The sequence below is a fragment of the Nicotiana sylvestris genome, chromosome 8 (assembly GCF_000393655.2).
Source record: "Nicotiana sylvestris chromosome 8, ASM39365v2, whole genome shotgun sequence".
Taxonomy (NCBI): domain Eukaryota; kingdom Viridiplantae; phylum Streptophyta; class Magnoliopsida; order Solanales; family Solanaceae; genus Nicotiana; species Nicotiana sylvestris.
This window is the reverse complement of record NC_091064.1, coordinates 176163885-176177839: the sequence shown is the minus strand read 5'-3', so window position 1 is coordinate 176177839 and position 13955 is coordinate 176163885.

Here is a 13955-nt window from a genome sequence, read left to right as displayed (position 1 = left end):
AAATTTTCCCCTTATTTTACACTTACTTGCTTAGTTAGGGCTTAGAAAGTATGAACCACTTCTGTCTCTCCCCTCTTCTCTGTCATCGTTACTAGGATTTTTATGTCCAAAGCCCACTTAAATCCTGTCTGCATCTGCTTTTGTCATAAACAAGGGTTGTTGGTTTTTTTTTTTGAAAAGGGAGGAAAACCAATGGCAGAATAGAGATTGAAAATGGTAAACAAACGAATTGATTTGATCCCAAAATGATAAGTAAATTAAATAAAATGCAAGACTTAGCATTGAAATCGGGATAAGATAGTAGACAGCTTGGTTTAGGGAGCAAGGCTTCCGAAGGCAGTAATAAGAATATTGATAGACAGAAAATAAAGTATTATTTAGTTTGGAATAATGTGTAGCATAAGATGGTTAGAAACTTAGTGTCTTACAATGGTTGTTGAAGTAACTGCTTATAGCCAAACATAGGGAACAAGGTCATAGGATCAAGCCCCTCTTAAATGGCAATAATGGGAGTCATTGATGAATATGTAATGGCAGGTTATGAATATCAAAGTTTTTTGTAACAAGTTGTATAATTAATACTGAGGAATATTCTTCATTGAATATCGTATGGTGATGAATATTCATTTTCCCTCGTTAAAAATGTTCCCTTCGGGTCCTGCCCGATGCCAACTGAATTTGTTGTCCTCGGTCTTGGTTTTCACTCGTTTCGTCTTCCATCTGTCTTCGGTTTCACGTGTTATTCTATCATTCGAGTATTTAATGTGAATCGATTTTACCCTATACAGATAGTCCCCTACTTTCCGGTGGCACATCTTTGTGTCATCGGGAAGTTGGTGAGGATTCTTATTTTGGCGGGAAATTTTTTGAACCCTTCTGAAAAGTTTCTGACGCTTGATTAGGTGCATAGCTCTCCGTATTTAATACCCCGAACGTGTGTTACTCCACGATTTAGCAATATTTTCACCGGTTCTCGAGGTAATCACGGCCACGATTTTAGCCGCATATTCCTTTACTTATACGTCTCATTCTTCTTCTTTTACACTTCATAGTTCTGCAAACTCTCTCAACTTCTTTGCATTCAACCCTTTCCTGCTTTCACTCTTCTTTAGTCTTCTTCTTCGAAGAACTTATCTCCTTTTGTTGGTCATGGCTTCTTTCACTAACTCTCCCAAGAACTCTAGTTTTCTCCCTGGTGGGGGTCCAAAGGAGAACAGAGACAAAGAAATCAACGCTGATGTTGACCCCCCTACGGTGAGCACCATCATCCCAAAACGACTCAACACAGCCAAGGACTTCGAAGAGAAGTTTCCTTCTTCGAGTTCTCACACTTGGGTTGTTGGTATATATCCTTCTTACATCCTCCCTTTACATATTCCTGCCGTGAAGGAGGATTGTGATTGCCACGACCTGAACATCATTGCTCTCGAACTGGTAGAGCGAGCAGCTTTCACTAAGAAGGGCTTCACATATATTTATACGTACCGGTTCACTTTGGGTGCATTTGTTTAAGGAGGGGACTCGACCCCATGATTTTGGAGTTGTGCCACAAATACCAGATTTGTTTGGCACAGGTGGGTCCTTCGATGTGGCGAACGGTGACCTGTTTACGGCGGTTGTGCCAGGAGACAAAGGAAGAGCCCACCTTGTTTCGCATGATAAATCTCTACTCCCCCAAGATTTTTCGTGGGGGAGTAATAAATTTTAGCAAACGTGGGCGCCACGCTTTACTCACCAATATGGATGACGAAAATGGCCGTGGATGGATAAAGCGGTTTGTCGTTGTTGCCACTAGGGATATCATCCCGGCGACAGCTCCATGTTTCCTTAAGTCCTAGACTCGTACACGTAAGTTCAAAGTCTATCTTCTTTTCTGAAAAAGGTTGTTTCATGTTGTTGTTGATATGTCTTCTCTTATTATTTCAGAACCTCGGTGGACACCACCAAGGGCTAAAGGCTTGGACCAGTAGGTTCAGAAGATTCTGGACAACACCACACCTAAGACCCGTCGGTGGAAAGAACTGTGGAAGGACAAAAATCATGGTAAGTTGACTCGTGAAACTGTTCTGTCTTTTCTTCATTTTTGTGCATAAGAAAATTGGTTAACCTTTTTTTTTGTTGAATTCAGGTCTCTTGCAGGGCTCTGTTACTATCCCTGAGGAGAGGAGGATATTTTGGCTGATCCCACGAAGGCTACGAGGTTGCTGAAGGAGGATCTCACCCGAACAGGCGTCACCGGATCTGCTTCTAGTGCAAGTGCTTTCTCTCGGAGTCCTCGGCTGGAGAGCAAGCAACTAAAAAGACGGTGTTCTTCTTCGGTTGAGGGCAAGAATAAAAAGGTAAAGAGAGTCGCGCCCGAGCAAGACGCAGTCATTGTGGTGATTGACGATGATGGGGAAACTAGTGGTGAAGGGGTTTCCCTACAAAGAGACAACTTCCTACATCATCTCAATAGAATGCTCAATCTGAAAAGCTTACAAATCCAATCGAGGACGATGCCCAAGTGCTCTGGGGAGAGTTTGATTTGGTGGAGAATGCGAACTATCCCTTCCCGATCCCAGTTGTTGCTCCCAGTATTGTGAACCGAGTATCGGGCCTCTTTCGTCTTTGGTTGGTAAGCAACCAACAAACAGCATTGCCTCTACTGCAAATGCTTCTCATCCCACAACATCATCAGCTTCATCTTCTTCCAAGCGGGCCATACCTTTCTTCACCAGCAACTGCTATATCACCCCTACCGGCCACAGACACCCAAGAGGAGGATGTCCCTCCTCCCAGTCCCTAGACCATGGGAATTTGGTGTACAACTACTTTCCCCCTTCTGCAGATCCCCATAGGAGGAGGAGTGTCTCCCTCTCAGTATCTACCGAGTGTCATCTGTTGTCCCGGCCGGTGGAACTCATCAATTACCTGAAGTCGCTGTCTTCAAAGAAAGATAAGAAAAAAATACACTTTCTTTCGAAAGAGTGTATGATAAATAATGTCATGCACAATGTAGCAATGGTATTGTAGTTCTTTTTACTACTTGTTTCTTCTTGACTTGCTATGACAGGATTTCTAGCTCAATTTTCTGCTTCGCATGCCAACTTCCTTGCTTCCGAGGGCCTTCAAAAGTTAATCCTCGATAAAGAAAAGCTTAAGTCCGAGCAGGATCAACTGTTGGACAAGAAGGACCAAGTTGCTACTTCTCCCGGTGCTGGAAGCACATGCTACTAAAGTTGGTGAGTTGGAGGCTCGGTTGCGGCAGAGTGAGCAGGAATTGATGGCCCTCGGCCAAGAGTCCTCCAAGTTAAATGTATAGTGTTGCTCCCAAACGCACACGCAAGTATACGTGGTCGACAAGTAATATAGGATTGTAAGTCCAGATATCGTACCCACATGGACTTGTGATTAACTATCAACTAAATTAAATCCAAGCAATTAATCTATTCAAGCGAATTCTAAAGTATGAATATTTAACTAAAATTAATCTAAAGTAACAAATTAAGAGATTAAAGAAAATAAGTTGGCGAAATTAGAAACGAATTCAATGAGAGACGATATTCTAGAGTTATGGGATGGCTAACAATCCCGTTGAGTTTTTCACTTAAATCGTCTCATTCATTTATCTAGTTTATTGATTGACGGGGTTAATATTGCTCGTAGCCTTCTCCCGAAGTACAAGTCGCCTGTTTAAGCTAACCTAACGTCTATATTCCTATGGAATTAGGATTTACAAGAACACATTAATAATTCCTGTATAGTAACCAAGCAAGGCGATTAGGTATATTCCTATTCTAACCGCAAATTCGCTCCCCCTCAGAGTTAAGATCTTGCTCTACTCAATCTTATATGCAATCTAGAATTCCTCCCCCGAGTTCAATCCTAGATTCGTAGATAGTATTCAATTGGTGATCAAGCAATCAAATAATTAAGCACAAGATTGAATAAATAAACCAATATGATAAAATAATAAGAACAATTCAAGCTTCAAACTACAACGTTCATGTAGCACCCCAAAACTCTAGAACTAATAAACTATTAGATTAAAAGAAGAGAAGAGAAGAAAAACTAGTTAGAAGCCTCCTCCAAGCGTGGTGTGTGTTCTTCCACGTGAATTCTCCTTCAAAGTGTGTTAGATATTCTCAAAAGTGGCGTCCCACCCCCCTCCAAAAATATGTTTAGTCTTGCTTTTATACGTGTTGGGTAGGTCTATGGTCGAATAAACCGTGTCCCAGGCGAAATAGGACACAATTCGCGTCACTGGCGCCCAGCCCGGCGCCAGGCGCCCTCCATAGCACCCCCATATTTGTGTATACTATTTTCAGCGCCACAGGTGGCGCCAGGCGCTGCCTGTGGCGCCCAAATGGCCTCCTTTTCTGATTTTGTTCGTTTTAGCTCAAATCTTGCATGTTTCGCCCCAACTTGCTCCCGAATCACTCCTACAAGTTAAAGCACTTCAAATTAATATAAATCATAGCAATTAACATCCCAAATTCACGAAACAAAAGTAAAATATGAGGCGATATACATAGAAATATATATACTTTAAGCTAAACATCAACACCCCACACTTAAACTCTTGCTCGTCCTCGAGCAATGGGACTATCTAATAAACCCCCAACTACGTACGAAATTCAATCATAGAGGAGCACCCTAATTTTAACCACACACTATACGCTTGACTATTATCAATACCGACACACAAGCATGAACACACAAAATTTCACATTCTTCCCGTTTAAGCATGCCCAAGTATAACATTTCAATTCAATCAATTCCAACAACCTATTTGTCACCACCCAACCTCAAAAGCCGACTTGTAACCACTAAGCACCCTCAATTCATGTACTCACCCAACAAGAAAGTTTACAACATTACCAATTATTCATGAGATCATGTGCCCTCACCAACAAACAAAGAGTAAAGATAGATTAGTCCACACATTCAAATATACTTTTGAATATAGATTAAGGACATCACACAATTGAACAAAATTCGCTCACTCTCACAAAGCATTCATATGCATCCCGTGGTTGTACCATAAGCTTGCCCGTAGTGTATATCTCTACTAATTTAAGCTAGCCAAATCTAGGATCAATTAGGACTTTAAGGTTGTAATGTAGGCTAAGGGACGAATATGGTACATTTAGAAATAGTGACTAACCCTCCTAAGCACTTTAATACACTACATTCACAATTCAAGCACATATTTTTCTCAACCAATTCACTTGCCATATACATCATAGCCCTTTTTTCAAATTAAGCACTTCTATAATTCCACTAGCACAAATCAATAAGAATTGGAGGTGTATGTGTTTTCTCCATTATTTGTACTATCATTTTTTTCTTTTATTGCAATTTTTTTTCTTTTCTTCACACACTCCATACATTAAAGTTCATCGGCTAGTGACTTTGATTTCAACTTTAGTGCACCAATGGGCCCTTCCATGGTTCCACTCAAAAGCTACTCCCCAATCTCTAATTCTTACTTCTTTTAGCGACTAAGTGCCTTAGGAGGTAAAGGTTCAATCAATATCAAATTCAGAACAAAATAGGGGTATGACTTGTAATGTGGTTGCCAAAGAAAAGGTCTATAGGCACAAAGGGTTAGCAACGGAAAATTTTATTTTTATGTGACAAGCACATCCATGATCAAGCAAGAAAATGCCTACATCATCTCCTAGATTAGCACAACTTACAATTTCGCTTCAATTAACACACGGGGCAAGTTCTAGACTACACAGGATATCACAGAAAATCACAAATCCTCACACACACGTTGCACATGACTCAATCAAGACGGTTCTGTTCAACTCTCAAGTTAAGCAAGCACAATTAAATGAGAAATTTAAGCAACATTGCACTATGTGCTATACAAGTCAAGCAACTGAGAAAAGGCTTCACAAAATAGACTATTTACTTTACTTAGGATTTACAATTCAAACCAAATACACGGGAAAATAGAATGTATGTTGATCACGCCCAACTATGCCTTATAAAAAGGACAATGTGGTCGTTGCAAATATAATCCGGTTTACAAGTCCGGAGTCGAATCCCACAGAGAACTAAGGTTTGGCTACAGCTGTTCACTATCACCAAGAAGACAAGCTTGAACAATTCCTAACTTATAGATATTTAGATTCTTGTGTTTAACTAATTAACTAACAAATTAAAATAATAAATTAACAACTAAAGATACTAAGAGTTAGAGACAAGATTAAGGAGGTCTAGAGTTATGATTTCCCCAATTGTCGGAATCCTTCCCGCTATGTCTTCTATAATTTTCGCCTAAGTATTCTCTACCGATCATGAGCACTCTTATTACCGTAAATCTCTCCCGAGTAATCACGACAATTTACTAGACGCACTCTCCCGAGCTACGCTAGCTGGCTTTTGATACAGCTCACTTCAGATCGCACCCAAGGCTTCGTTATCCCTAATCCCGCCTTTAAACCCTCGGTTATTGATCCCTCATATACTCTGGGAGTGGTGTTGTTCAACAATTACCTAAATATGCACTCTCTCCCGAGTTATGCACACTAAATAGGCACAGCTAATTGAGAGCTCTTCAATTAACTACAATAAGAACGTAGTTGAACAAATAGAGATTATACTACGGCTCAATTATATAAAAACATAACAAGAATTTATCCTACAAAAGGTTCTATCAAAACTCTAGATAACAAATTAGCTATTCATAATAGTATGTAAAACTACAATACTAAAGGTCATAACCAACAATGAAAAATAGGAAGAATAAAGAAAAAACTTGTAGAAGAATTCCCAAGCCTTGCTCCTATTGTGTCTCTGCCTCCTTAGGTCAAATCTATGTCAAAAATATGTCCCCTCCTTTTCTTGGCCAGCTTCCTTGGTTTAATATAATGTTTAGGGCTTAAAATCCCGTGTTTTGCACTATGGTCCCTGAAATTTACGCATCCTGCCGCGGTTCCACTGCGGTCGCGGTCAAACCGCAGTCAAACACCCTCTTAGATTCTTCAGTTGTCTGCGACTGCCCTCTGCCATGGTTGCGCCAAAACCGCAATTTTTCACCCTATTCTGTTTGGAATTTGAAAAACGTACAACATGAAAGTTGTAGCCCTTTGAGTTATCTTTCCAACCATATATTATGGAGCCCAAATGGAGTTCTGAACAAAGAGTTATGTCTATTTTACTAGACAGTGCACAATATACCTCTTCGAGTTTTTGTTTTGTTGTTTTATCATCCGTTGATCCCCGAACACGATCCTGGCTTAATTCTTTGAGCTATTACTCAGACTTCAAAGCTCCAAACCACTTAAATTCATTACATAATATCTATATAGCTCGGAATCACACCTACAAGGCATAAAACACACAATTAGTGCAAAACACTAGCGATTAAAGCGCAAACTCAACTAAAGTACAGTAAATTAGAGTGTAATAATCGACTAAAATACGTAATTATAGCCTATCATCATATGTCATAGCCTAATGTGTCAGCATCAACCATGTCAATGAGTATCTTAGAGCGACTCAGTTTCTTCCTAAACTACTCCTAAAAAAAAATAAAGTACCTGGTTCGAGCTATACCCTTGGAAAAGAACCGGCGCCCAAAGAAAAACCAAGAGATACTACCTAACTATCTTTAAAAAAAAATCTTTTTTGGTGTTTTTAATCGGACTTTATCCCTTAAGAAACTTGTCCAAAAGATCCATCGTCGGGAAAAGTCTGAACTTTTTCTAATTTTTTTTTCAATTTTCGTTTTTTTTATACCTAGATTATGTCTACTACGATTTCTAAAAGAAAAACTAAATAAAAAAATAGTTTTATACAATTACACTTCAGAAAGTAGTTTCTCCACCCCACACTTATTTTATGCATAGTCCTCAATGCATGATCATAGAGAAAATATTAAAACAAAGGTGAGAAATACTCCCTGAGGCCTTCTCGGGCCTAGCTCGGACATGATCCTCAATATTAAAGGTCGGGACGACCCCACACTTAAGCTCAAACATGCTCCTCAGCTTCAACTTTGGGTACTTAGACTTCCCCTACTCTGCAAAACAAAAACAACACAAACCTTGACACTATATAAAGAATAAAAAATAAAAAAAATAAAAATACAGGTCGGGTTGCCTCTCAATAAGCACTTGATTTAACGTCGCGGCACGACACCATCACTTTCACCACTTTTCCTTCCACTTTGAAGATATGAATTGCGCCCCCAATTTTGCATCAATTTTTCTGTCACGTTCCTGGGGCGGTTGTATAAAAATAAATGAACCAAGCAATAGGTATCGCATCTTGCACTTCTTAGCCTTTAAGTGGGGGATGTCATTTTATCTCCTTGACATCACAAATTTCAGAATATAAGCAATTTGTTCCTCATCCATTGACTCCTTCATATGCTCGACTGGATCAATTCTCATGTCACCAACCAAACACAATGTTCAAAAATGATTAGAATGAGGTCCAATACGCTCCAACTCCAAAATTGCATTATTTTTGACATCCTTAATTTTGCACTCTTCGTCAACCTTGGCATCATTAATAATATTTTGGTCGCATAATTGGAGTTACTCTTTCCGCTTCTCAAGCTGGCCAGTATCCACAAAAATTGGTTGTAGGTCATCAGACGCCTCAACCTTTTATTCAATTGATCATGAATGTCATGGATATCTAAGCCAAATTGGTCTATTTCTTGCCTGAGCTCAGTTTCCTTCTATCAGTTGTTCTGTCATATTTGAAAGACCATCACGGAGAAACTCATGAGATTTTATCAGTTGAGCTTGTTCCTCAAACCAGGATTGGCTCACTATATTTGCTTATTCAAAATAATCTTCTTGTGGGAACTCGCTCTCTTCATCGAATTGAGGTTCTTCTTGGAAATTGGCCATTAATTCATCCATTCTAACCTGGAATCTTTTGATCGTTAAGGCATCAATACTTTGTTGCTCGACTATTTGCCTCATCATCATGTCCTGTTGCTCGGCTACTTGCCTTATCATCATGTCCTGTTGCTCGGCTAATTGCCTCATCATGTTCATAATACGAGCCATACTTTCCATATCCTCCATTTCATTGCTCCTATCAAACTCATAAACATTATTAGAAATATTATAATAAGAACTCTGAGAAGGATAATAAAAATTAGGACAACCATCCCAATGGCCACCTTGACAACCACACACATTACAAAAATTCCACACATCAGATTAAGATGCACAATTTTGCCCTAAGTGTGGTCCTCCACAATATGAACACAGATCACCATAATAAGAATAACCAATATTCGACCAATTATCGTTCCAAGATGCCATGTCAACAAAGATAATAAAATATCAAACTAAGATAAAAATAAAATAAAAAAACTTGAGTAGACAAAAATTAAAAATCTAATCTAGTAGACTAGTTAATTTCTAAGTCCCCGGCAACGGCGCCAAAAACTTGTTGCTCCCAAACGTACACACAAGTATACGTGGTCGACAAGTAATATAGGATTGTAAGTCCAAATATCGTACCCACAGGGACTTGTGATTAACTATCAACTAAATTAAACCCAAACAATTTATCTATTCAAGCGAATTCTAAAGTATGAATATTTAACTAAAATTAATCTAAAGTAACAAATTAAGAGATTAAAGAAAATAAGTTGGCGAAATCAGACACGAATTCAATGAGAGACGATATTCTAGAGTTATGGGTTGGCTAACAATCCCGTTGAGTTTTCCACTTAAATCATCTCATTAATTTATCTAGTTTATTAATTGACGGGGTTAATATTGCTCGTAGCCTTCTCCTGAAGTACAACTCGCCTGTTCAAGCTAACCTAACGCCTATATTCCTATGGAATTAGGATTAACAAGAATGCATTAATAATTCCTGTATAGTAACCAAGCAAGGTGATTAGGTATATTCCTATCCTCACCGCAAATCCACTCCCCCTCAGAGTTAAGATCTTGCTCTACTCAATCTTATATGCAATCTAGAATTCTCTCTCCCGAGTTCAATCCTAGATTCGTAGATAGTATTCAATTGGTGATCAAGCAATCAAATAATTAAGCGCAATATTGAATAAATAAACCAATATGATAAAATAATAATAACAATTCAAGCTTCAAACTACAACGTTCATGTAGCTCCCCAAAACTCTAGAACTAATAAACTATGAGATTAAAAGAAGAGAAGAGAAGAAAAACTAGTTAGAAGCCTCCTCCAAGCGTGGTATGTGTTCCTCCACGTGAATTCTCCTTCAAAGTGTGTTAGATATCCTCAAAAGTGGCATCCCCTCTTCCAAAAATATGTTTAGTCTTGCTTTTATACGTGTTGGGTAGGTCTAGGGTCGAATAAACCGTGTCCCGGGTGAAATAGGACATAATTCGCATCACTAGCGCCCAGCCCGGCGCCAGGAACCCTCCATAGCGCCCCCATATTTGTGCATACTATTTTCAGCGCCACAGGTGCCGCCAGGCGCTGCTTATGGCGCCCAAATGGCCTCTTTTCCGATTTTGTTCGTTTTAGCTCAAATCTTGCACGTTTCGCCCCTACTTGCTCTCAAATCATTCTTACAAGTAAAAACACTTCAAATTAATATAAATCATAGCAATTAACATCCCAAATTCACGAAACAAAAGTAAAATATGAGGCGATATACATATAAATATATATATTTTAAGCTAAACATCATATAGTTTCAAGAAGCCAAGGCTAAATGGTCTGAGGTTTAAAATGTTGTGCTTGCTGCTGCCGAGCGCGAGGCTACCTCCACTTAGCAAGTAAATAACTTAGAGGTAGCCTTGAATTCCAAGACTACAGAGGTCGTTGCTGTCGAGGAGAAGTGTGCCCAGATGGAGGATAGGCATAAGAGGATCATGGAACATATTAAGGTTCATATAACTACCATTTGTGATCTTGATCTTAGCCTTAGCACCACGAGATCCGAGCAGGATGTCCTTTCAATCGAGGTCGAGCGAATTAAATAAGAACTCCAACACCGAGTGAATTCCTTCATTATTGGAAAAACACATTCTATGTATAGCATGAGGAGAAAAACCTTGGAAGAGGCCAAAGGGGGCGTCATTGATATTGATGCCAAAATCTCCAAGGCCCGAGAGTTGAAGTCAACCGCTCGAAGATGCCTCCTAGCTCAGCCCGATGCAACTGACTCTTTTGGTTCTGTTTTCGAGTTCTCGATAATCGGGGAGGAATTTTAAGAGGATAATGATGAAGTCCAAGATCCCGAGCTAACGGCAGATCCATCTACTTCTCCTTGGGGCAAATGCTTCTCTTCCCCGAGTTTTGGGGGGGGTGATATAGTTTAATTTTTTTGTTTCTTTTTCCTTTGTTGTTTTCTTTTCGTATTTTTGTACTTGTGCTAGTTGGCACGTTTGATATATAAAAGTTCTTTTCATTTAATCATTGCGCAAAGTTCATTTTTTGCGTCGAATTATATAAGGCTTCGGGTGCATTTTTCCTGATAGCATTTGGGTTCCTGGCATAAACTCTTCTGGAACCAAACTTTTACTGTAAGGGTTTCACAAGAGAGGGCCCTCTTATGTTTGCGGTGCTCTTGAAGAGGACGTCACATGTTCATTCTGTCACTAGCATTTGAAGTACTTGATTAACTTTCAAATGATAAAATCAATTCATCGTTTGTGTAAGAAACAAGATATAAATAAAAAGGATACTATTTTGTTCCTTCTATCTTCAAAAGTACATAAGCATTCATCTTGCTGAAAAACGAAATTGCGCGGACTGCCAAAAGTTGCCTTGCGGTCGTAGTCCAGAAGTGTGCAGCTGCAGAAGATTGCCTCATGGCTGCAGTTCAAAATTGTGCGGCCGTAGAACTCCATTTCTTGCTAGATGAAGAAATCTGCGGACCGCATATGGAATTGTGCGGCCGCAGAACCTCCCGAGGGGCATTTTTGTTCGAGATTTTCAGACTTGTATAAATAGACGAGTTTCACAAATCAGGTCAAGTTTTGAACCTCTGAAGTTGTTGTAGCTGCTTTCCTTTGCCATTTTAGGAAGTTTTGTGTTTTTTTTTGGTATTTTAACATTAGTCTTATTTATTTAATCTTCCAATATGAGTTTAATTAGTTTTTCTTCTCTAATTTATGTAATTTCTATCATGAGTAGCTAGACTTCTACTAGGGTTGTAACCCAACCCTAGTGTATAAACCTTATGGGTGATTAATTTAGTGCTTGTTTATGATTGGATGTTTATTATTTAACTTAGTTAATGCTTCAACTGTAGAATTGATGGTTGCAAATATTGATTCATGCCTATTTGACTTAGTCTCTACTTGAGAAAGATGGACCTAGTCTAGGATAACTTAGCTAACAAGGAATTGGGTCAATTGAGAGATTGATTAACCCAGTTAAAGGGTTCAACCTAGAGATAGTAATAATCCGACTTGAGCTCTTATCTAGGGGTGTGCATTCGAATCGGTTTATCGATAAATCGAATCGATTATTTTTTATCGGTTTATCGATATCGGTTTATCGATTTCGATTTCGAAATTTTCCTTATCGATTTATCGATTTCGATTTCGATTTTGTCCTCTTCGGTTATCGGTTTATCGATAAACCGATAAGGTATACTAAAAAGATAAATATACCCTTATTCTATAATACCCTTTCCTTTACCTAACTCCCTAACCCTATTATTTTTTCTACCCTTATTCTTCACTCTTCAGCGCCGCTTTTGGTTCTTCTTTCACAGGTACATGAAAATCTCACTTACCTGATCTCTTTTAGTGATTTGATTATCTTTTTGTTTGGTTTCTCTCATGCTATTTTGTGCTATATAATTTCTACCTCCACGTTTATTTTTCAGAAAACATGTTCTGTTGGATCTTGAACTAGCTTCAGATTCCAACTAATAATGGACATCCAAAAAAGATAACTCAAGTTAGATGCCTGCAATTTTCATCTACTATGGTTCAAAAAGTTATAGTAGCTCTACAATTCAAGCTCTGTTTTCATCAGCTGGTTTATAATAGTAACTAAAATTGGTAAGGATTAAACAGCTCCCAATAGTATTATATTATAAGAAATGAACAAGGATAATTATGAAAAGGCCTAATCATGTTCCAAGAAGGCAAGAACTACAGATGTATAGAAATAATTAGTATGTCAAAAAGAAGTCTGCCCCACTTTATGTTCTTTCTTAGCGTGCTATTGCTCTTTCTATCCCAAGTATGTCACAAAGAACTTTTTTGCTTTTACTTTCTCACCATGTTCATAGGCCTGACTTCTTTCACTTTATATAAATATAAGTGTAGAAAGAGTCACCACTGGGTTTGGCCACAGAATCCGCTCACCCAGGTAATCCACAGTCCATCTCTTATTGTATCTATGCTGGCACTTCAGTACAAACTACAAGTGTTTGTGAGTTGTGACTTTTCTTTTTAACGGGTATTACATTTTAACATACAGACAATTGACAAGTTCTTTTTTGCTGTTATTGATATTTCCTGGATTTGCAGCCATAATTTTTAGGTCAAGAGTGAGGAGTGCTGACTTCGTCTTGCTTTGCTTTATTCGTTTAAACTGTAAGTTACATTCTTCATTTACTTCACATGGCTGAAAATGATAAAATTGATCAAGTGGTTGATGAAAGTAGAGGTTCTTAGTTAGGCGTGTTTATAGCGATATACTTTCCGTGGAATCCCGTAAATTTTCTTATTGGTGTAATCGATAACCGAATCGATAAGCCCCAAAAATTGATAAATCGAAATCGAAAAAATCGAAACCTTATTGAAACAATAACGATAAGCATATGTACAAATCGATAATCGATAAATAATTATCGATAAGGGTCAAAATCGAATGCACACCCCTACTCTTATCAACTGTTTTGGTAGATACCTGTTTGGTCTTGAAAAATCCAAATTGAGCAAAACCACTCTCTGACCGAGAGGTATTGAGTGGGTAACGTAGAGTTGTGAGCTATAATACATCCCCAATCAACTACAAAAGCATTATCATCG